The sequence below is a fragment of the Diabrotica undecimpunctata genome, chromosome 3 (genome assembly GCF_040954645.1).
Source record: "Diabrotica undecimpunctata isolate CICGRU chromosome 3, icDiaUnde3, whole genome shotgun sequence".
NCBI lineage: Eukaryota > Metazoa > Arthropoda > Insecta > Coleoptera > Chrysomelidae > Diabrotica > Diabrotica undecimpunctata.
This window is the reverse complement of record NC_092805.1, coordinates 19,048,709-19,074,095: the sequence shown is the minus strand read 5'-3', so window position 1 is coordinate 19,074,095 and position 25,387 is coordinate 19,048,709. Positions and strand designations below refer to the sequence as shown.

Here is a 25,387-nt window from a genome sequence, read left to right as displayed (position 1 = left end):
TCCATGTACCTTTTTCTCGCGCAGTCGTCGTTTGATCAATCCGGTCTTTTTTCCTTGAACATTCGTAACATGTGTGCTTTCTAGGATAGGGTTGTTAGCCCTATGCCTAACCCCCTTTTCGGAGGACCATTTCTCCCTTCCTCGTCGGCCCTGACCCTACTTTTCACTGGGGTTGGTTACCCAATCTCCGGTAGGGTTGCTTAGGTTTGCCAGAGTCCACCCGTGTGATTAAGTCACGACTTCTTGGAGGTGAGGATAGGAATTGAGTAGGAGTGGCTAGAGGTGTTATCAGGAAGCAACACCTTATATTTCGCATCACTACTCCTTTGAACCCCCCTATTTCCTATCTCGCCAATGCAAAAAAGGTCTCGAATTCATTCTTTATAAGACCAGTTAATAAATCTGAATTGATCCAAACAATCAGTAGTATCAAAAGCAAATGTTCCTGTAGTACTGATCATCATCATCATCATTGGCTTTTACAACTCTTCGTGAGTTTTTGCCGCAGTTACTATTGCCTTCCATTGATTCCGATCCTGTGCTATTATTTCCCATGGTCTTACTTCCATCTTCTCCAGGTCTTCCCTGACTGCGTCTTTCCATAAAAATCCATAAAAATTTTCTTAAATCTTCCAAAAAATGTGTTGAAAGTCCTGGTCTCACTAATTAACGATTCCTTTGAAAAAGGTATATTTCCAGAGTGCCTAAAGACAGCCATTATTATTCCTCTTCATAAGGGTGTTGAAAAATCGAATGTCTGCAATTATATGCCTATTGCCTTACAGGTCCTATCCAAAATTATTGAGAGACTTATAAAGCCCGACTTATGTCCTTTCTCGTTGAAGACAACATTTTATCACAAAGTCAGTTCTGCTTTTTATGTAATAAATGTACCAGAGATGCTGTTTTCTGTACATGAAGTCTATCAAGCACTAACCACACAATATAATCTTTATACTGCCACTGTTTTCTGTGACTATGTCAAAGCTTTTGATTGTGTAAATCACGACATTTTAATAAAAAAAACTAAATTTCTACGCAATTCGAGGTATTTCTTTGAATTGGTTCCAATCTTACTTGAGGAATAGGAAACAACTAGTTAGAGCAAATGATACTGACCCTAGTCACAAAATCATTGTACGTGGACTACCACAAGGTTAGGTACTGGGTCCTCTACTTTTCCTTATATTTATAAATGACATCACTAACTTAAAAATCAATGGAAATTTTTTTTTGCTGATGATACCAGTATTACCTGGAGGAACTCTAATATTGCAACTCTTCATGCAATTATAACTTCTGATTTACTTAAAATAAAAACCTGGTCCGACTCTAATTTACTTTCTTTTAACGTGGATAAGATAGTAGCATCATACTATAAAGGAGCTCTTCAACCCTTGCTTCTTAATAACAGCCAGATCAGTGTCGTTGATGCTGTAAAATTTCTTGGTATTTTTATAGACAGAAACCTTAAATGGTTCTTTCATATCGATTTGTTAAGTAAGAAACTAGCCTCAGCCTGCTATGCAATTAGATCTGTTTCGAAGACAATCAATCTAGCATCTTCCAAAATCACATATTTTTCTTTGTTCGGGTCTCATCTTCGATATGGCCTTCCTTTTCGGGGTTCTAGTACAACTGCCCAATCTGATGTTATTTTTAAATTACAAAAAAGAGCAATACGGTATCTTTTTGGCCTCAGTAGAATAACACATTGCAGAAGCTACTTCAAAAATCACGGAATTTTAACTCTGCCCTCTTTATATATTCTAGAAACTGTTTGCTTAATTCGTAAACACCTACACGTTTTTCCAGCAAGACCTAATCATGACTACTCCACCAGAAATTCAAGCTTTGATGTGTATTTACCGATCCCGTCCACTGAGTTAGTAAAGAAATCTATATTATATTCATCAAAAAAATTATTGTTGACAAAAGCCTGTCTATCTGAAAGACCTTATTATTCGGAGGAAGAGTTTCTTAACGAATAACTAAGCAATTACAGTACGTTTAGCTACAAGCAACTAAAGTATTTTTTATAATTTCAGCATTTAATTTACTTTGTACCGTTTGACCTAAAGATGCTTTGCAAAGTGTAGAATGCGAAACCGGTCGTTTTGGTAGTAAAATTAAATTGATTGTGAGTAAGTCTTATTTTATTTCTTTTACATATTTGAAATGGACTCACACAAGCAACACATTCATAATTTAAAGTATTTTTACATATAACATAATGACGGTATTAGATTTTTGTTTCGATACAGGGCAGCTACAAGCCGCTTATACGTATTTCGACCTCTTTAGGTCTCCTCAGAACGATATAGCCACTGCTCTGTATATTTTTATATATATATTTGGGTAAAACATGCAGAAACTTAAACTTATTCGTAAACTAGTTCGTAAGGTTTTATTATGCGGTTTAGTTAAATTTTGCAATGGATTGTATATTTTATTACCTTTTATTTTGCGATTCTGTGATATTGACGATTTATGTAATTTTAGTAAATTTTAATTGTTATTCTATTTTTTTAAATTTTTGTAAGCTTTGTCCATAAAATTGTACAATTTTCAGTTACAATAAAGCATATTTTATTCTATTCCATTCTATGACCCCCTTTAAGTATTCTCTTATCTTTCTGGCTCAAATCGGGGTATGATATTTTAATTTTTATGGTATAATAGGTAATAAATATTCACTTTAAGTTGGTTGGGGCCCTCAATGTAACGAATAAAAGTAAACGAATGAAAGAATTTTGTTAACAAATGCAGTAGGTCAATACATCATTAACAAATTCAAATACATTATCGTGGCTGAATGGATCGAGTCATCCAAAGCCATTAATTAAATAAAAAAAAAAATTATGGCAACATTTGCATCTTTTTTTCTCTTCTTTCTGAAGAAGACATCAAAGAGGATGTCGAAAGCTCATCAAGCTCAAATTTGTACATCGGCGAGCCAGATGACTCGAATTTGTTATATGAGGTTTAGTGTACATGAATAATTTGTGTACTAGACAAATAAAGTATCTTGATCAATAGTATTCGCCTTTTATTTATGCTATTTTAATTCCATAAACTAAACTACATTTCTTTCTTTGCACTAGTTGGACTTCAAGGGGTTTTAGGTTAAGATTTTTTGTTACAATACAAATAAAAATACTTTAATATCGATAAGTGTTACTTAAATGTCTTTATGGCATTCAAAAGTGTGTAAAAAGTGCCTTACAACTCACCATTTTAATTTTTTAAAATTAATTTTTTACTAATTTACTACTTAATCATTAAACTAATTTTTTTTTAATTTTCCCCCAGATCACCCAAAAAAAGTTGCCCTCCCCCCCTGAAAATCGGTTCCCGGATCCGCCTTTGCAAACAACACAGAAGTAAAAAAAGGCGTATCAATTACAAACGACATTTTATTGTAAGTGCATTATTAAAATCACATAATATCAAAATAAAAAACAAACAGAAAGAAAAAGACATTCCTAATATATTAATTAAGATTAAAGAAGAGAGATTGTTGGTGGACAATAAATATAACAAGATCCATTTGGTTATCAAAAAATTGTAAACGGTATTAGATATAGCGTTATAACTAATAGATCTTGTACTTGGAAGAAGACGAAACTTTATGAAGAAGATTAATATTGGTATGAGGCACGATAAAATAATTAAAACTCACTGTATAAATAAAACCTGATGATCAAACATAAGGTTTAGCTTGTAAATTACAAAAAAAAAACAATAAAAAGAACAGACAGGACACAACGTAAATAACACACGTAAACAGTAATTATATAATTATGTAAACAAAGTTAGTTTACCTTTAAGCTTCTTTTATTCCGTTATTATTTATATAATAGCAGGAACACTGGCTAGACAAAAGCACTATCACTTTTTACACGAATGGATTACCGCTATTTTTAAAATCAAACCTACAACAAACTGAAAGCGAAAACAAAACTCTCGGTTTATATACAAACATCGTAGAATTTCTGTGGCTGGATAAGTTAATCAGTCCACTAGAATCGTAAAGAAATGTTTTGGAAAATTTCTCTATTAAAAAACTGTGCTCATCTGTTTATTTTAACTCGAATACGTCATGATCCAGAACAGTTTAGCGTCATTAGTGAAAATGATATACTTTCCCAATTAACTCATTATCTACAGTAATAATCACTTAACTATGAACGTATTAAAACATTATTATCGGTTTCCGTAAAAAGAAGAGCAACGTAAAGGAAATTGGCTGTTATTAATTATTAACTCAGTACTTTAGACTGCTTAAAAATGAAAATGGTTAGAAACTAATCTCAAGAGAAACCTGCACTATACATTTATATAAATATATATATATATATATATATATATATATATATATATATATATATATATATATATATATATATATATACAGGACGGGGTACTCTGTTATAAAAAAATCGGGGTAGGTCTGAAAAGAAAGACATACAAGGGTGGTGAGATCTGCGTTGGTGCGGTAAAGTGTGATATGTAAAAATAACTAAAATCAAAATGTTAAGGTCGATGTTGGGCAAGACTAAAAGGGACAAGATCAGAACGACGTGGTTCTCAATGCGGTTCTTCCCGAGGACTTAGTAATTTTCATTTACCTGGCTGCGGAAATTTTTCCGAACATTTCATTCACCTCTACGGGGAGAAATTTTTCATTCTTACTAAATCTTTTTCTAATCTTGCACGCAAATACCGTCTTCTGCGGCCTTGCTTTCCTTAATCGTGTCGCTACCAGCAAGTCGTTTCAACATCTCCTCAAATTAAACATCACACTAAATCTTCATCCATTTCCAAAATACTTAGAGCAACTGGATTTCCGCTTTGATTACAAAGCTTTGTCAAAACCTCTTTCCATCCAGAGAAAATTATTTGTCAAACTGAAGAAGCTATTCTTCATCTTCTTTGCGACCAAGCCGAAGTTGCCAGATAAGATGTCGCCAGAATTCTCCGTATTTTCAAACCCTCTCAAATATCAGTTTTTCAAAAAAACGTGCCCTTAAAGAACTTTATAACAACCCTGACATTGTAATCCTTCCGGCTGACAAAGGTAATGCCTCCATCATTCTCAACTCTTCTAATTATTTTGACAAAATATTTGAACTTTTCAATTTCATAGAATACCAAAGGCGTACCAAACTATCCCACCACCTATCTAGAAAAAACGACCAAATCCAACATAAATAAATCCACTCTACCTTCAGACACCATAAAAATCTCTTATATCCAGGGAAAAATCATGCCAAATTTCAAGAATATACGGCCATCCAAAAATCCATAAGCCCAATGTCCCCCTAAAACCCATAGTCAGTGCGTACAACTGCCCCACTCAGAAATTGGCAAAACATCTCGCTTTATCCTTACAACCATTAGCCGAAAACGCCTAGTCCTTTGACAAAAATTCCTAGTCCTTTCCATTTTATTGATCTTTTCTATTTAAATATATAAAAAACATTTCTATTTCACCTTGAGATATACTAGTTAGTTTTGACATTGTTTCTTTATTCACCAACATTCCTATTGATGAAAACATTTCCATCTTGTACTCCTAACATCAAATCCTCCAAGACACATTATCTCTTATGAAACACTGCATGTCTAATATATACTTTTCATTTCAAAATCATTTCTATCGTCAATTCAAAGGTGCCCCAATGGGATCCCCCCTCTCTTCCGTAATAGCTGATATATACATGGAACATTTCAAAACAACAGCCCTGTCCTCGTCAAATCTCAAACCCACCATTACGGTCCGTTGATGTCACCTTTGTCATTTGGTCCCATGGTAAAGACACATTAAATCTCTTCCTCTCCCACCTGAATGGAATACATCCCAGTATTTAATTACCGATGGAAGTTGAATCTGAAGCGTCTTTGCCATTCCTTAATGTTCTTATTCAGAGACACCCACAATTTTATATTCCTTGTACCGAAAATCACAGATCATCCGAAATCAATCTAATAAGGCAAACACTCTTACAGAATGGCTACCACAAAACCCAAATCAATAGGAGCATTCACAAACATCTAAAACCCTATTCCATCCAAAAAAAGAACCTTGCCTCCCGGTCAACCCCATATCTTGCAACCATTTATCAATGGTGTTACTGACAAGATCAGTAGACCTCTTAGCCCTTTAAATATCAAAACCATCTTCACTACTCACTCCAAATTGTCCAGTCTCTTCCAATGTAGACCATGGTATCTACGAGATACCTTGTTATAGTTGCTCACGAACATACATAGGACAGACAAACCGACGAATCCACAACCGTATTTACGAACATTCTATCTGTAAAACATTCCGATACTACTTCAGCCCTAGCCCAACATCATATTCAGACAGGTTATAAAATAGATTTTAAAAAAGCAAAAACCATCGCTCCTATCCGCTTCTTAAAATCGAGAATTATCCGTGAAGCCATCGAAATTGAAAAACACCCCAACTGTGTAAACACGCGCGAGACCTCAGCGTTGTTTGACGGTTGCGCTTGGTTTTAAACCATGAACATCACTACTCGCAGCGAAGAAAGTATGCTAGCCAGCTGAGCCATTCAGACAACTCAAATCGACAAAAAATTAGTTATAAAATGTATAATATACTTTCGTAAAGACACTGGCAACACTCTATCCACTATACAATACTATAAGATATCAAAAGACTATAGTTATTTTTGATTCCTCCTATAATTAAAAAACTTTTGAAACTTTTTTTTTCCAAAAAAAAATGATTTGTTGATAAACGAATGAATATTAATACATTCTTTACTTTTTGTCAGTGTATTTGTTATTAAAAACAACGAACAGTTTTCAATTGTTCAACTGAAATCTTTATTCTTTCACTTATTGTAAAAGTTTCCTTTATTCATTATATCTTTTAGTAATTATCCAATAATATGAATAGGTCTTACTCGCGCGAGTCAATAAGTATGAACGGAAATAACTCAAATATACTTTGTCAATATCAGACGTTTGTGTTGGCTTATCTTTTAGGCATTGTGTCCGTCGAATTCCATTAAATCAATAAATAGCTGGCCTTTCCCTATCAGCAAATGTTATTAAATTTTACAACGAATCGAACATGGAACAGAAGTTTTAACGTCGTATTTTTATTTCTTAGAAAGTTTGTCTCGAGTGGGTTTGCTGAAAAAATTTGTTTGAAGTAGGGCAAAAGAAGATTTTGGAGAACATCTATACAAATCGGTTATCATTTCTGGTATAAAACTATATTAGCGCGAAAAATTACTAGAAGAAAATGAACAATGATTCTTCTTCTTTGTGTGCCGTGCTTGTATTCAAGCGTTGGCTATCGTCATATTGACAAGCTGATGAAATGATTCTCGGTCGGCAGCTAGATGAAACAGTTCCTCGACCGTTCGACCTGTCAATTGTCTAATGTTACGCAGCCAGGACAGTTGTTTTCTTCCGACCCAACGTTTTCCTTCGATTTTGCCCTGAATGATTAACCGGAGTAAGCGATATTTAGGTCCTCTCATTATATGACCGAAGTATTGGACCTTTCTCATTTTGATGATGTTGATCAATTCTCGCTCTTTGTGCACGGTCTCTAGCACGCGTTCGTTACATGTGTGCTGTCCACGGGATTCTACGTAGCACTTCAATACTCTTAGACGTGTGGTCAATGACAGACTTCTACTGCATAATGCAGAACGCCAGTTAATAAAGTTTTTCCGTGCGAGTTCTATTCTGGTCGAAATTTCTTCGTCACTTTCAACCCTGCAGTTAATCCAGCTACCCAGATATCTAAAGTGTTCTTGAACAATGATTAAATAACCTTAAAATTTTACAAATTATTCCTAGCAATGAACTTCCTAACATTATGCTTAATAGCCATAAATAAAATTATAAATAATCTACTTATACTATTGAATACTATTTGTGAAAATCTTTTTGTCTAAATTAAAGAAAACAACACTACTATGATAACAAACCTTGCAGTAATTTTTAAATTAATTGGAAGAATGGTCTTTTAACCCAGGTGTGCTCAGACTTGTAGTGTCTGCGATCTATCACAAAATATTTAAAGACAAGCGATCTACTACTACTACCGACTACTACAACTAGACTGAAGCTTAGATACTAAAATAAGTAGATTTCCGAAAATACTTGTATTGTAAATATATATCTAATCTAATCTGTAAATCTAATCAAGCATGTAATCTCTAAGCCTAATGTGAGATATTCTTCCGTACTTATTTCGTGTTTTAAATATTTCTATTTTACTTTTACGTCACCGCAGCTTGTTATACAAAAAAGAGACGCATTCATTGCATTCATTTTTTTCGAATCCTGAAAAAACTAATAAGTATTTTTGAAAAATTTAAACGCAGAATGAAAGACTACATTATTACTGAGGGCCGAAAGTCCCTGAAAACTTCTATAATGTTTATTTTAATAAGTTACAGGGGTGAAAAAAAAAAGAGAAAATTTAGTGTGATTTTTAATTTCAAATATCTCATTCAAAAAAACTTTTTGTTTATTCTAAGGGACTTTCGGCCCTCGGTAATAATGTAATCTTTCATTCTGTGTTTAAATTTTTCAAAAATATTTGTTAGTTTTCTCAGGATTCGAAAAAAATGATTGTATTTAAAAAGCATTGGCCCGAAATTTTGCGCCTACGCTCTTAAGCGAAACAAAGAAATTACTAAAAATCTTAAAATTACAACAGAACAAGACTTCAAAATTGCAAAAACATGGTTGCAAATAAACAAACTTACATTAAATTATGGAAAAACTAAATAGGTAGTCATCTACTTTTTGCTATATACAAAAGTTGTCTGCCAATTTTTAATTCGTTAAATATAAATAACAAAGATCATTGAAGGTACTGCGTCATGCGCCAATGTTTTTCTTCTATTTCCTTTTACAATAACATTATCTTCAAAATGCAGTTCACAAATCCTATAATTATTATAAAGTGAATCCATTTTGCATAACAAATCTTCTCGTCTGCAAGCTTCTATCCACACTTTGGCACTACAAATTTTTAACAGAACATATTTTAAACAAAGAACTTTTTCTGTATTTATAAATAATACTTTATTACTTACAACTATAAGAGTATTAGTATATTCTAAGTATATTGAATGTAATGAAATATTTAACTTTTGTCAATATCTAATCTTAATAAATTTACAGTTTCTCCTGACTAAGTCACAAAAATGTCAGTAAATATTGAGATATGCAACAAATAAAGTTTTAATATTTTTTATTTGTAATTCCCATTTAAAACTCTTAAATATTTTATGTACTTCGATCCATATACAGTATACTCCCTCTATAACGAACACGGTTATTACGAGGTTTCGCTTATAACGAGGTACATTAGATGTCCTGTGAAATTTCTATTGAACTATAACCCTCTATAGCGACGCAAATTTGGTTATAACGAGAGAAAATAAGATCGAAAAACGTGTTTTTTTTTTAAGTTTTTGGCCCGGCCGTGGCTATAAATAAATACCCTTTTTAACTGCCGCCCGCATTAAACTTCTTCGGAAATTTACAATTTATGATTCACAAGTGTCAGTATAGGGGGTTGACCATTTGCACCTAATAATAAGAAGGTCCTAATAGACAATATGTAGAAAGTGCTTTAAATGTTATAAGAAACTTTATCCAAAGACAAAACGCAAATGAAGAAGCATACAACTGTTTCACATCTTTAGAAAATATGATAGATAGAATACTGGACAATTTAAAGCAGTCAAAAATGACAGACTTCTTCCAATTGCAGAAGCAATAGTTATGTTACCCTTGAAAATATGCTTAATACAGATTTACAGAATACAGATTTTTTGTTTTAACGTATATCATTGACAATAAAAGTAAACAACTTTTTTTCAAAAACGCCATTCAAACAATATTTAGCATTTTATATTGCTCCGAATGGCTTCACTATAGGAAGTTACTGTTTTAGAAAACTACATATTTATATGTTTGCACAGTATTATTGCTGTTTGATATAACGAGATCGGCTTATAACGAGGTAATTAGTCTGCCAGTTCAGTTCTCGTTATAGAGGGAGTCTACTGTATTTGATCTTTTTTATTTATATTTAACGAATTAAAAATTGGCAGACAACTTTTGTATATAGCAAAAAGTAGATGAGTACCTATTTAGTTTTTTCATAATTTAATGTAAGTTTGTTTATTTGCAACCATGTTTTTGCAATTTTGAAGTCTTGTTCTGTTGTAATTTTAAGATTTTCCCAACTATCGGTCTAATTATGTTTCCAACAATTTTTATTTTGAGCATTTTAGTAATTTTCGTAGTAGTTTCGTTTAAGAGCGTAGGTGCAAAATTTCGGGCCAATGCTTTTTAACATTTTTTTGGAATCCTGAGAAAACTAACAAATATTTTTGAAAAATTTAAACACAGAATGAAAGATTACATTATTACCGAGGGCCGAAAGTCCCTTAGAATAAACAAAAAGTTTTTTTGAACGAGATATTTGAAATTAAAAATCACACTAAATTTTCTCTTTTTTTTTCACCCCTGTAACTTATTAAAATAAACATTATAGAAGTTTTCGGGGACTTTTGGCCCTCAGTAATAATGTGGTCTTTCATTCTGCGTTTAAACTTTTCAAAAATACTTATTAGTTTTTTCAGGATTCGAAAAAAATGAATACATTTAAAAAACATTTGCCCGAAATTTTGCGCCTACGCTCTTAATTCAAAAATATTCTCGTGTATAAAACCCTCTATATATTTTTATTTCCTAAAAATACTATATTCGTATTGTTGTCTTCGAGCGCGCTGACACCCGGCAACCATCTGTTGATTTTTTGACCTGAGCCTTCGGAGACTTGCGTCTTTCAATAAAAGAAATAGCACTGACACCAAATTTAATGTTTTCATTTTGAACTATCCCTTGGCAGACCAAAGTTTATTTTTTATAGCTCGGACAGACACGTCGGCGTCGGCTTACTGTTCGAAAGTCAAACCAATACTATTATGTAATAACTAATAATAATTACAAAGCAATAGTAATTACCTGTTATTATTCTTAGGAAATCTAAATAAACTTATTCCTTTTCCTGTCACAGATGAACATCCGCGAATCGCACAAATATATCCAGACATTTTAAATATAAATTAAACTTTTAACTATAAACTATAACTATAAACTTATATATTTAACTATAAACTATAACTATAACCTTTTAACTATAAATAAATTATATAAATGGTCAAATGCACTTGTTGTGTCGAGTATTTACCATAGACGCCTACGGACTATCGAAAACAACCAGAATTACAGAATAAGCACGTGTTTTTGACAGTTAAACAACCAGAATCGGGCATGCGTATACAAAAATGGTACACGCTTTTGGACCGTTGCGTCGCTTCTATGTGTGTTCGATTATTCTATGACATTGCATCGGAAGCCTGGAATATTTCAATTAGGACCTGAATATCTTAAAATTCTTTTGCGATCGCCTCCAGAAGCTGTCGTGATCGACCTGTCGATCGCGATCGACTGTTTGGGTACCGCTGTTTGAACCCTTCAGTAGACGCAGCTTGTCTAGAAGACCGGAATTCTAAAGCCAATCGGAAGCTTTCAAGTTTCTCCGGCTCTGTACCTTCTTTTGATAGGTATACTTATCACAGTATATTGCTTTATTAGCAATATATTGTGCATTTGTTGACTGTGTATCATTGCAGTGTTGATGCTTGAAATGTAAGTTTGTAATGTGCAAAACCGGTGCAGTGAACTGTGTGCGTCTAGAGAAGTAATAGAATTTTGTGAATTGAAAGTAATTGCTTTATAATTAAACTTTATTTTTCAGGTATTATGGATTATGAAAAAGAGTGTTAGCACTTTTTGTAGAAGTTTCTACAGGTGATGAGTATGATGATGAAGAGGAATCGGGAGAAGAAGATCATGTAGAAGAAAACTTAAAGGGGAGCGATACGGAACAAAAGAAAAACATTAGAAAATAGAACAAAATGGGCCATAAATAAAGAATTCAGAATTCTAGGCAGTAAATTCTTAGAAGTAATAGTGACGTTTCAGCGCTATTGTAGGACTTCCAATGGCGTACGAAAAATTTCATAAGAAGTTAGGAGAAAGCTACTTGTATTGAAGAAATACCTATTTATAAATATGTATCACGTTAATGTAGGAATATGATTATTATTGAAATTTGGTTTAATTAAAATAAATAATTTTAGGTTAGTAGGTAATAGTTAAACCTCCCTAAAACCCACAAAAACACATTGTAAATATTTTACATTTTTTACACAGTAGTTTTTTCGACAGCGAAGACAGTAAGTCGTAAAATTTTATTACATATTTAGGTGTGGGATAAAATTCTGAAATCGGTCTAATTATTTCATTAGATTATCGAAGCATTAAGCACGTATTTTAGTGTTGTGAGCAATATGAACAGTGAGAGCAGTCAAAGTAAACGGTGGCCAAATTTTTCAATGAGAGAAAAAACTATTATATACAACGTGTATTGTGGACTCCGTGAAAGTAATAAAAGTACGTTGGTCAAAGATGTAGTTACTCTGTGTAGTGATTTGACTAAAGTGTCGACGAGAACTGTATACAGAATTCTAAAAAATTTTAAACGAAATGAATTCAAATCGAATAATGTATCTCTTGAAAACGTTGAAACCAGAGGTAGAAAACGCAACCAGCTTGAAGATGACACCAAATATGCTATTCGCAGGAAATTCCGCGCTTTCTTTTTTCGGATCCTTACCAATCCCAATCTTAAAAAATGTTGAAGTCCAGATAAATTCCGATGATTCAATGCCCAAAATATCACGATTTAAAATGGTATTTGCGGTATTATTCGCATAACTAAAAGCAGGAGAAAGATAATTAGTTAGCGGCAGTCAACAGTAGAGAGAAACCCTTGTCACCAAACGACAGTCAACAGGGGAGAGAGAGCGTCCGTTCTCATCGATAGACAACAGGCAAGAGAGCCGTACGTCTGTACCAAGCGATAGGTAACAGGCAAGATAGTCTTTCTTGTTTGCTATCTTACAACTGTCTGTATTTCTAAAGGAGGGGAGGTGGAACTGGAATAGGAAGAGTTATCGACGGTTGGACTAAGGTAATGATTGTAAAATTGTGGTAGAAGGATAGTTAATAATACAGCGAAAAAATGACATGATTTTTCGCATGTGAAAAAGTTGAACAATGGGATTGCCCATTTTTCAAATGTACAGGTATAGACTTATGTTCACTATTCAGGCCCTACATAAATGTAGCTCTTTCAGGTCATAGAAGAGAGATTATGGATATTGTTGTTGAACAACAATTCTGTAAATAGTTGAATTCATAACACATTATATATAAAATATAATAAAATTAGCACATTACTTTAGTAAGTCTTGATTTTAACAATAACTATTCTGCAAAACTAACCTGTTGCCTGTTTTATTTTTACTACCTGGCTGTTATTTTCATTCCAGGATTTTCAATTTTTATTTGTTTGTACATGTTTATAATGCATTGTTTTTCATTTGATGATAAATGACCCAAATCTACTCGGCGTTTTTTAGGTGGAGAAGGATAATTACCACTAACATTCAATCCATATTTTTATCTTAATAACACTAAAACGTTGCTAAATAGTTCTGAAATGAACTGTTTTTTATATAAATTCAAACGAAAAATCTAAAAATTTAAGGAATAATGCAGAAAATACAAAAAATCGTCGATATAAATTTTGAATTTTAAAATTTTATAAATCTCATTAGTGTCAAAATGTCATAATTTAGTGTAGTAAACTTGCCTGCGGTTGGAACAATATAGTGTTATAAAAACCAAAAAACAAACAAAACCGTTCTGTTATATTCCTCTATGCATTATGGGGACGACGTAAAACCGGAAATCTTATTAGAATATAACAGCACAAAAAGCAGTGTTGATACTGTAGATACATTATGCGCACAATATGATGAGGCACGTTGTAGTAGAAGATGGCCTATTGTTGTTTTGTACAGCCTGTTAAATGTTACAGCAATAAATTCCTTTGTTATTTACAATTGTAACATTCCAAATTCCACAAAGACCCAACGTGAAGTTTTGACAATTTTAGCATTTAGCCTTATGTAAAACCACCAGAAGAATCGAAGCCAAATTGTCTATATACCCAAGACAATAAGGATTCGACTAAAGGAGATCTGTCATTTGGATGAAGATGTCGTGCCAGTTTAAAGAACTCCGGGAGCAATTGGGAGGTGTGGTGACTGTGGATGGAAAAAGAATCGGAAAACGAAATATTTTTGTTCGATTTGTAAAAAGTATCATGTAACATGTAAATCCAATTTGCAATGACTGTAACAATATTCCGGCTTAATTTTATTATGTTTTTTGCCATCTCTTATATTTTTTTATGAGAAGTCTTAGTGAAATAATGTTTTATTTTTGTTTAAGATAGTTCTTCAAGAGTGATATGTTATGTTCAAATTTTAAATTAATTGTAATTTGTATAGTAAAAAAGAGAATAAATCAAACTATTACAAAGATTGTGGACTATTTTTGTGCTACGTAAATAAACATGTTATAAACAAAATATTTCAATAATAATAAATAATGATAAAAAAAACTACAATTAATAGATTATTTTATTGAAATATAAACAAAATGCATCCAGAGGACTATTTTTATAACCGTGTGCGACTACTGATGCACAATATTAAATTGCGTCTACTGAAAGGTCAGTCAACACTGGCAGAACACGTTATGAAGCCTCGTTCTTCAAGGTAGATGTCAAAAACGCATATTGTGTTGTGATGGAAATTGTGGTAAGACGCTCATATATGAGGGTGGTTAGCTCAAAGTTATGGCTCAGAAGGTCAAACGGTTATACTGTTACTCTTTTGCTCCAAGTGGGTTTTAGGAACTGCTCTTAGATCATCATTTTTATCAATTGCAGGTTATTGCCAGCGATACAATTCCCCTTAGGGGGATTGATTCGAGAATGTTAAAGTACTCATCTGGAAGGTCGGGGTCTGCTAAATTTCGAAGTTTAGCTGGCAGAAATGCAGAAGACAAACTATTCAGAAAAATTTAATTCAATTTTAATTTATAGCAAAATCAATTACTAGAAAATAGAACCTGTATTTGTCCCAAATACTAATACATTTATTGTTAGATTAATATATTTTTTTTAATATAGGGCAGAAAGATAATTTTTTACATACCAAAAAAAATCGAGAATAAATAGCACTGCAATTCGCACACCAACCGAATAATTACGATAATGGCATGTAGCAAAGTCTGTTAAAGATATTATTAAACATATTTATTGTTGAACTGATAAAATTCATAAGCGTGGCGAAGTGAATCATTAAGGTATTTTTGAATTTTTAATATATATGACAGTTACGAAATTTAAGAAAACAACTCTACGATGATTGTAAAGCAACTTATAGGAAAACACATATCTCTGGCAGCTGGGATTAAATATTGTCAAATGCGAAAAAAATACAAGCAAGCAATAAAAGCTGAAAAACGTATTGCTTAAGCTAACATAATGAACAAATCCACTAACAAAAGTTACAACAATTAAATGCAGTTCAAGGAGCGGTAGGATTAAAAATGAACTACAGTAAAACAAAAATACTGAGCCGAGACCAGACAAATATAACAATACAAAATCATACCATAGAAAATGTTGAACATTATGTATATCTAGGTCATGTTATCAAACTAGGAAAACCAAATCAAGATGCTGAAATTAAAAGAAGAACACAACTGGCATGGGGCGCTTTCGGCAAACTAGCATATATCTTGAAAAACACCTCCATTCCTGTAAACTTAAAGAAAAAGGTCTATAACACATGCATACTACCAGTGTGTACCCACGGCTTGGAGACAGTAGCCCTTACCAAAAAATCTGCTAAAAAATTAGAAACAACGCAAAGAGCAATGGAACGAATCATGCTTGGAATATCACTGAGAGACAAGATTCGAAACACCGAGATAAGACGTAGAACTAAGATTAGGGATATTGTGGAAGAAATTACAAAAATGAAATGGCGCTGGGCAGGTCACGTAGCCCGATATAACGACAACAGGTGGACACGGGGAATTCTAGAATGGAGACCAAGGACGACAACAAGAAGCATGGGAAGACCTCAAAAAAGATGGGTAGATGACATAGGAGCAGTGGCAGGTAAACAGTGGATTAGATTGGCGCAAGATAGAGAAAGGTGGAAGCAATTGGCAGAGACCTACATTAAGGAGTGGATGGAAAATGGTTGACAAAGAAGAGACTAACAAAAGTAAGACAATATGGAGTATTGTTAAAAAAGAAACCTATAAGGAAAATACAACGTCCAATCTGAACTTAATTCCCGGAAGAGATTAACCAATACTTTAAGAATATAGCAGATATTATATCGAAATCAATAGGAAACTCTGAGCATGACATAAACTACTATCTAGAGGGACGAGTTCGTCCTTTATGGCCCCAATAGTAGAATCTTATGTGAAAGAATGCCTACACAAATTAAAAAATTGCTCATGTGTTGACTACTATAGTTTTAACAGTAACATTATTAAGGCATCTCTAGATATAATTATTGAACCTCTCACAATAATATTTAACAAATGTATTAACGAGGATTACTGACCTAATGTATTCAAAATATCAAAAGTAATTTCACTTCATAAAAAAGGAAATAAAAACGCTCCAGATAATTACAGACCTATTACCATAATATTAAGTAGAATTTTTTAAATCTTAATTAAAGATCGTATAACAAATTATATAGTTGGATAACAAATCAATTATATCTAGCTCTCAATTTGGTTTTAGAAAAAAATACTCAACAACTAATGCTTTATTAGAAGTAATAGAACATATTGCTCGCGGTCTTGATGCAGGTGAACCTACTAATAGATTAATGTGTGACCTTACAAAAGCTTTTGATTGTGTGGATATTCAAACACTATCGATAAAATTGGAGTACTATGAAATAAGGGGTACCATACACGACCTTGTAAAATCATATCTTACAGAAAGAACACAGATTGTTGCATTTAATAATCAAGAATCTAATCCTCTACCAGTTTCAACCGGAGTACCACAAGGATCAGTTTTGGGACCTCTGCTATTCTTGATATATATAAATGATTTACCAAGTGCGTTGGAAAACACCAACTGTGTTCTTTTTGCAGATGACATAACCTTATTATGTGGAGGTAAAACTTATTGCAGTCAGGAAATATTACAAAAATCTAAATCCTGGTTTAACTGTAACAAACCTAAGTTAAACGAGCAAAAAACCCAGACAATAGTATTTAGTTCCGATAGATGGGTTAAACTAGTCATGTGTAACACTGTGTGGTATGACACTTTTGTGCTGCTACTTTACGGTGCGTCATGTGTATTGACACCGCGACAATAAAGTGTCATGGCACAGTAACACCGTCGTAACACCCCGAGTGTTCCCGAGCAATGCAATTCACTGCAATACAGGGCAATACTGCCATGATACAAGATACAACAAAGAGAGACAGTGTGTTCCTTTGCTTTGTGTCCTTTGTTCGCAAGGTTTTATTTGTGAAAAGATCAACTCTCGGTCAGAGTCTCGCACCACTATTAAATAAATGCAAAACATATGTTACAGCTTCTTTATCTGTTTTTACAATATCTGTCCTTATTTCGATGGTTTAGCAAAACATTGTCGTCTTGTAAGGATAAATATAACCAGTCTCTTTATTTAGATTATTTTTTATGGGCCACTCACTTGAATTGATCCCAAATAAAATTTTATACTTAGATATAGATTATTAATGATTTGACCCAAATCAATTTTAAAAAGAACATTTTTATTGAAGCTTGAGATATTACAAAAGTTTGTAAAAATAAATTTAAATATAAGTAATTACTAAATAATTTTAAAGTGTTTAATAATCACAGATCAGAAATCTTAGAATATCCTTGTAACTCATTTATTAAATTTAATATTTTTGACATTTTCATTACAAATCTATAAGGTGTCTAATAAGTGTATAGGTATCTAATTTCAATAAATTTTTATGCCCAAATATCGTGCTTCAGATATTGTGGAATAGAGTACTTAGGTATTACATTTAACAGATATCCAACATAAAGGATTAACAATATAAACAGGTTAACACAATAAAACAAAGAATTAATTTTTGAAATTCGAATGGCTTATAGATTAGTATTTATAAATGAAAAGTTTTTAATCAAAAATACTACACCTAAATATCAACAGCACCCTCATTTGCCAGTATTTCCATGTTTTCTCTATTGTTATGTAAAACTGAACAACTTGTTAGGTATTATTCTTTGAACAAAAGGTAACTTACATCTCATTCCACATGTTAAAATGGTAAATCTCTTTAAAATATCAAAAGCTCTGTCATTCACAATTCTTGGTGCAATTTGTGGTATATTATACAGCACTTCGAACTGCTGTCTGAAGATACAATGGTAGTTGAGAACTGGATATCCACTATTTCCTAATAATCCATTGTCCATAAATTCCTTATTTTATGTACCCATAATATGCAAAAGTAGTTAACAACTCCTAAAATAGCCACTTCTAATAATTGCACTTTCATATTGTACGACGAATATTATGGGTTATGGTAGAAGATAGTGCAAGCACTCCTGACCACGGCGCAGTAGACGAAATTTGGTTTAGTCCCCACTTGCATGCAAAACGCATTGTACTAGGCAATTATTTTTTTTTTTTTTTGGCATAGACTTTTAGTCATTCAGCCAGACTCAACATGGTAAAAAAAAGATTGTCTGAGTTTATATTAAAATAAATGTATTTACAAAACAGTAAACAGGTAAACAGGGTCACTCTCTTCTCGCCTAGGGGCCCATCAAGGCATTTTTTTTTTTACATACAACACTAGGCCACGGTAAGAAAGGAATTTAAACAATTGGGTTAGAGACAAAGGTTACGTTATTAACTAATGTGTAATTATTTACATGGTTATTTTACTATCTTTTAAAAACATAACTAATAAATCATACACTGTTCTCGAGTCTAATGATAATAGGTACTGAAGGTTCCAAGGGGCTAATATATTGTGTTTATGTAAATTATTTATTAATCTGGATGAAGTTATAATATTTCTAGGGCAACTGAAAAATATATGATATAGGTTTCCTTCTTCTGTACAAAATTCACATTGATCGTTATCTAAAACCTTAAGTTTAAATAAATGTTTGGGGTAATAAAATAATTTCACTTACAATAGAACCTTTCTGCCTTTACGTGAATTTGATCTGCCTTCGCGCAGCTCTATGGTCAGGAGTGTTTGAACTATCTTTACCTATTCATTAAATGAGAAAATAATTAAATTCAACGTTTTACTCTTTTCAATGAACTTATTTTAATTTTTATTATAGAATCCTATTAAAGGTAACAAATACAATTTATAGTGTACAGTATAGATTATTTTTATATATACAAAAATATTTAATGTCATTCGTCAAAATAAAAGAATAAAATCTGTGTTTGCAATAACTTTCTATTGACGACACACGCATTAGGGAAGGTTTCAAACTTTCAAGTAGTGTCAATGGCTTACTGTGTTATATGACACAATAGTGTTGATACAATAAGCTGCGCCAGTGTTGATGTATCAAAACCCAAAAATTTAGTGTGTTGCCTATGGTTAGGTTAAACTATCTGAACCAGTAAAGTTACTAGGTTTTACTATGGATACAGGGTTGAACTGGTCGCACCGTATTGAAGGATTGTGTAAGAAACTCGCCTCGCAGATTTTTGCCATACGCAGATTGGCTACTTCTGTGAGTTGAGATATTCTTACGTCAGTTTATTTTGGAATGGTTCATAGTATCCTGACATTGCGTAATTCTTTGAGGAAACTCGTCCTGTGCATATAAAATTTTCGAAAAGCAGCAATCCGAATTATTGACCAGCAGAATACCTCGCCAGCTGCAAACCCTTGTTTAAAAAGTATGGCGTTCTTCCTTTACCTTCAATATATTTGAAAGCTCTGCTGATGCTGATCAACATCAGTACAATACAAGAAATAAAAGTCATATCATACCATATTCCAGATTGTGTGTATTATAATCTGTATCATTGTTTTTTAAACCTAAACAAAAATATTGATATTAAGGCAATTAATTCTAAACAATTTTATAAATTAGCAAAACACGTCTTGTTGGAACACTGTTTCTATAGTATACAGAAATTTGTTTGTTTGAGCTCCTAGTGTGGTCGTTTTTATGAAAACTATTTTGCCCTAACTAAATTGTTTTTTTTTTATATTTCTATTTTTTACTGTATATGATATATTATGTGTTCTTGTATTATTTCTTAGTTATTTTTTATAAGTGACTTATTTATATTGTGACATGACATGTATGTATGTATGTACAGCGTTAACAGGCCTTTTAGGCCCATTGCTGGATGGATAATTTCCATCGTTTTCTGTTCTTAGCTATCAGCTTCCAATCTCTGATTCCCATCTCTCTGACATCTTCTATCACTACATCTCTCCGTTTCTTTCTTGATCTTCCTCTCTTTTTTTGCCCTCAGGTACTCTCCAAGCAATATTCTTGACTAGTCTATTACCTTGCATTCTTTCTAGATGACCGAGCCATTCTAGTCTACGTTTTTTCACCACTTTTGTTATTGTATGGTTAGCATACAAATGGTACACTTCTGCATTAGTTCGTCTTCTCCATTCTCCCTCTACTACTTTTCCACCAAACATTCTCCGAAGTATCTTTCTTTCCCATACTTGCAATGTGTTCTGTATGATTTTGTTCATAGTCCATGTCTCGGCAGCGTATTGCATTGTGGGTCTAATTATAGTTTTGTATACTCTTATTATTTTTGTATTACGAGATATATCTCCGGCATTAATTATTTTGCTCATGGCTCCAGCACACCTGTTGGTCTTGGTCAGTCTCAGGTTGATTTCGGTTTCTTCCTTACATGTCTGATGAATAAGAGTACCTAAGTACACATATTCATTCACCTTCTCGAATTCTACAACTGATCCATCCTCCACCTCCAATTTAAAGGATCCCCTGGTGTTTATTCCTTTTTTGCTTGAGATCTCCATGTACTTCGATTTATTAATATTAACTTTCAGTCCCATTTTAGAGCTTTCCCGAATCAGTCCTTTTTCTATATTTGATAGTTCTTTTCCATTTCTTGCAATGAGAACCACATCATCAGCATATGCTAAGCATTGGTTCTCCTTGTATACAATAGTTCCGGACCTATTTATCCCACTAACCCTTACAATTTTTTCTAGAACTATATTGAATAGCAATGTAGACAACGTATCTCCTTGGCGAACACCTTTTTTTACTTCGAATTCTTCTGAGACTGTACCGTTGCATTTCACAGCACAAATAGTTTGTCTAATTGTCATTTTTACCAATCTTACTATTTTTTCGGGCACTTGGAATTCTTTTAGCGTTTCTATTAATTTGTTTCTGTCTATTGATCTAGCAATTGATCAGGATTTGTTTTAGCATAAAAATTTGATCGGTCTTCCTTTCCAAAATCCTCCCTGGTATTCTCATAGATTCTTCTCTATATATATTTCTAATCGTTTTTTAATTAGTATAGCGAGCACTTTATATATTACCTCTAAGGATATTCCTCTATAGTTTGCGCATTCAGTTCTATTTCCCTTTTTGTGTATAGGAATTATAATCGATTTATTCCATTCTTGAGGCATTTCTTCGGCATCCCATACTTTTAGTATTAACTCACCAAGTTGGTTTATTAAGGCCTCTCCTCCATATTTTATGTTCTCTGCCACAATGCCGCTCTCCCCGGGGCTTTTTTGATTTTTCATATCTTTTATTACTTCTTCAATTTCTTCTCTTGGTATTTTGGGCTTTGGTATTTTGAGTAGTCACTCCGTCATTTAGCATCTCTTCAAAATATTCTTTCCACCTTTCACATATTTGGTCTTCGTCCACTATCAGGTTTCCTTGCTTATTTTTTTACATTCATCGTTCTTCCCTGATGCCCAGTTTTAATGTATTTTACCTCTTTGTAAAATTTTTTTATTTCATTGTTCTTGTAATGTTCTTCAATACGCTTTATTTTATCATCCATATACTTTCGTTTCCGCTCCCTTAGGATTATCTTTACTTTTTTTCGTTGTTCGGCATACCTTTCTAGGTCGTCTTGTTTTTGCGATCGTAAGTGATTTGACTTCTCTTGTGATCTTGTGTATCCTTTTATGTTGGAAGTGTGTGTTCATAATCACCAGGTTATTGTCTACACAGAATTCGAGTAATAATTTTCCATTTTTGTTTATTTTTTCCTCCCTATAAGGTCCGATGACATTGTTCCATTTTCTTCTTCTTTCCCCACTCTACTGTTCATGTCTCCTGTGATCACAATTTTCTCTGAACAATCATTTATCACTTCTTGTAATTTGTCCCAGAACTCATTCTTTTGGTTTTTTGTTACGTCTTCATCTGGTCCGTAGCATATGAAGTTTGTATTGGTTTCCTCTGTATCTATACGATCCATACGTATCCATCGGTATAATGGCCGTTAAATTTTGCATCGAAAAATTCAACCCATCGGTTCAAGATTGAGACCGTATCACTTATGATATTTCCTTCTTCATCCTTACGGCTCCCTATTCTTGGCTTAAGCTCTTTACTTCTTTTGTTTATATTTCTATAGAACATTCGAGTTTCGTTTTGATTTCTTAGCCATTCTATGTTTTCTAACTACTTTTCTTCAAATTGCCTTTTTTTCTGGTAGGTAATCTTTTTTCTTCCCTTCTTAAGGTCCGGTATTCCTCCTTTGCTCTTCTTGTGCATCTAGCTTGATTTGTCTTTGGGTATGCTCTATTTTTGTTATCTGTCTGTTGGTTGAACTTAATTGATAATTATTCAAAGTTACAGGGGAAGGTTCCTTTTCGTGTTGTTTATGTAACATAAATAGATTTTCCTTCGTTAACTTTAATTTTCCATTCCAAAAGCCAAGGTTCTGTTTAGACATACTTGAAGGAGATGCGAGGCATAAATAGTGTCAGGATGTGAGGCTAGGATTGCAGTATCATCGGTAAATGTTCCTAGCATCATTTCTTCTGTAGGTAGTCTCTCCTCTAGTGGTTCCTGAAGAGTTGTAGGTATATCTGCGGTAAACAAGAGAAACAAGTTAGGACTCAGCACGCTACCCTGTGGTACGCCAGCTTTGATAGAATAGAGTGTAGAAGTTGCATCTTGATTTAATAAAATAACACCTACCCGATAAATATCACTTAATAACAATGTAAATGCCACACCTTGTCAAATGCCTGCCTAACGTCCAGAAACGCCTCTTAAACAGTACCTCTTGGCTTTAAAATTGTTAGGTATATGTTTTACCACTCTGTGAACTTGTTGGATTGTTGAATGATGAAACTTTTAGACGTGATTGGCGCACACACACTCTTCATGCATACCTGCCAAGTTTGTTAGCTCACCATGGATTCTCCAGAAGATGATCTGCTCTCTTTCTCTTCGTATTTTTGTAACTTTTACAAAAAGTAAAAACAGACGGTAAAAAGGAAATGATATAAGGAATGGTTGCAGAGAAAAAATAAAGTTCCCCATATCAATCCCCTTAATGAATTAAGCCATGCACCATCTGATCATAACAATTTTCTGCGCATGAATGAATCAGTGTACAAAGAACTGCTATCAGTTAAATCTATCTTGATAAAGCCGAAAGATACGAAAATGAGAGCAACTATATCCCCACCACACGAATGACTGACGTGGTTTCGTTTGCATCTAGCACTATTTCCTTCAATGTATTCATCAATTTTCTGTATGCAGCATATCTCTTACTTCACTAGAAGCTAGTTATTTCCAACACACAGTATCAGGTATAACTGACAGGGTTTACTGTTCAGGCTGACAGTCAGTGGCCGGCCCTAGACCTATTATATCTGTTTATACATTAGCTATGAGAATTGCGTTGTTAATATAATGCCAATAATTTTAACCTGTTTCTCCATTAAAAAAGCAAGATGAATATGTCACTGTTGTCATAGAAAAATCTTTAAATTATATTAATTATATGCTCATTATCATTAAAATAATAATCATTTAAGGTAAATTTTGTAATTAAAGTTTACTATCGTCATGAAAAATTGCAATCGAGGCCAGGGGGCCAAAGTTGATAAATTAATAAGAAAATGATAATACAAATGTAAAACTCATATGTATAAGAATGTATAATTATTTTCATCGTCAATGTTAGTAATTTTTAACGGGTAATGGGTGTTTTATATGCAGTCGAAGCTATCTCACAACGAAATTAAAAGGTGGCTCCAAGAACAAAGCAAGAATGCAAATTTACAACTGGGGTTTTCTACAAAAACGATACCGCTATCAAACTGTCGTAATATAAAATAGACAGATAGATCAAGTGATAAGCCTGTTGTATTCATATTATTTAAGTGCCATCTCAACCATTTAAGTTAACACTCATTATGTTTATTCTAACTTTCGAAGTCATCATCATCATCCAGTCTTTATTTATCACGTCCACTGCTGGACATAGGCCTCCCTTAAACTCTTCCATTCTTTGCGATTTTGTGCTTTTCGTTGCCAATTTTTTGTGATACGCCTGATGTCGTCAGCCCAAAGTGTAGGTGGTCTTCCTCTACTACATTTGTCTGCTCTTGGTCTCCAATTTGTAATTTTGTAAACAAAACAGGCAATAGAGCAAAATAAGAACATGAAAGTTTTGAAGAGGAGCGTACAAAAGGGGAAAATAGAAATTAACAAACTGAGAAACAGCACTGGAGAAGAAACAACGAACAGAGATGAAATATTAAGAATAGTCGAAGAGTTCTACACAGAGTTATATAGATCAAGAAAAAAAGATAACAATACGGAACCTCCAATTACACTAAAAACTGGGGTATTAAACCAAGGATCAGATTTAATGCCCGATATAACAAAATAAGAAATCAAAGAAGCCCTGCAGAAAATGAAAAATAATCGAACCCCGGGTGAAGATGGAATAGTATCAGAAGCACTAAAAATTGGAGGGGATGTATTACTTGAAAAAATTAAACAACTTTTCAATATCTGCCTTCACAGCGCCAATATTCCAACAGACTGGAACAACGCTACTATGATTCTATTACACAAAGCAGGAGACAAAGCAAATTTAGAGAATTACAGACCGATTAGCCTCCTCAGCCATATATATAAGTTGTTTACGCGAATACTAGTTAAGAGAATGGAAAGAAAATTAGAGACTTATTAACCAAGGGAACAGGCAGGATTCCGAAAAAGTTACGGAACAAATGACCATCTACAAAGTATAAAAACCCTAATACAGAAAGCAGTGGAATACAATAA

The 25,387-nt window shown here is 33.2% G+C and overlaps 1 protein-coding gene across 4 annotated transcripts in view; it reads right to left on the bottom strand.

Moving 5' to 3' along the window:
* The window catches only part of LOC140436514 (very long chain fatty acid elongase AAEL008004-like), a 227,647-nt gene that overhangs the window by 53,360 nt on the left and 148,900 nt on the right, over positions 1–25,387 (bottom strand). The window contains exon 1 of one of the 4 annotated variants that reach the window (XM_072525390.1): positions 19,262–19,333. The exons of 2 other annotated variants lie outside the window; for them this stretch is intronic. The gene's annotated coding sequence lies outside the window, so the exon portion shown is untranslated. Of the gene's footprint in view, positions 1–3,824; positions 4,038–19,261; positions 19,334–25,387 lie in introns of those variants that run through there. One more of the 4 variants, XM_072525392.1, reaches the window with a different exon arrangement.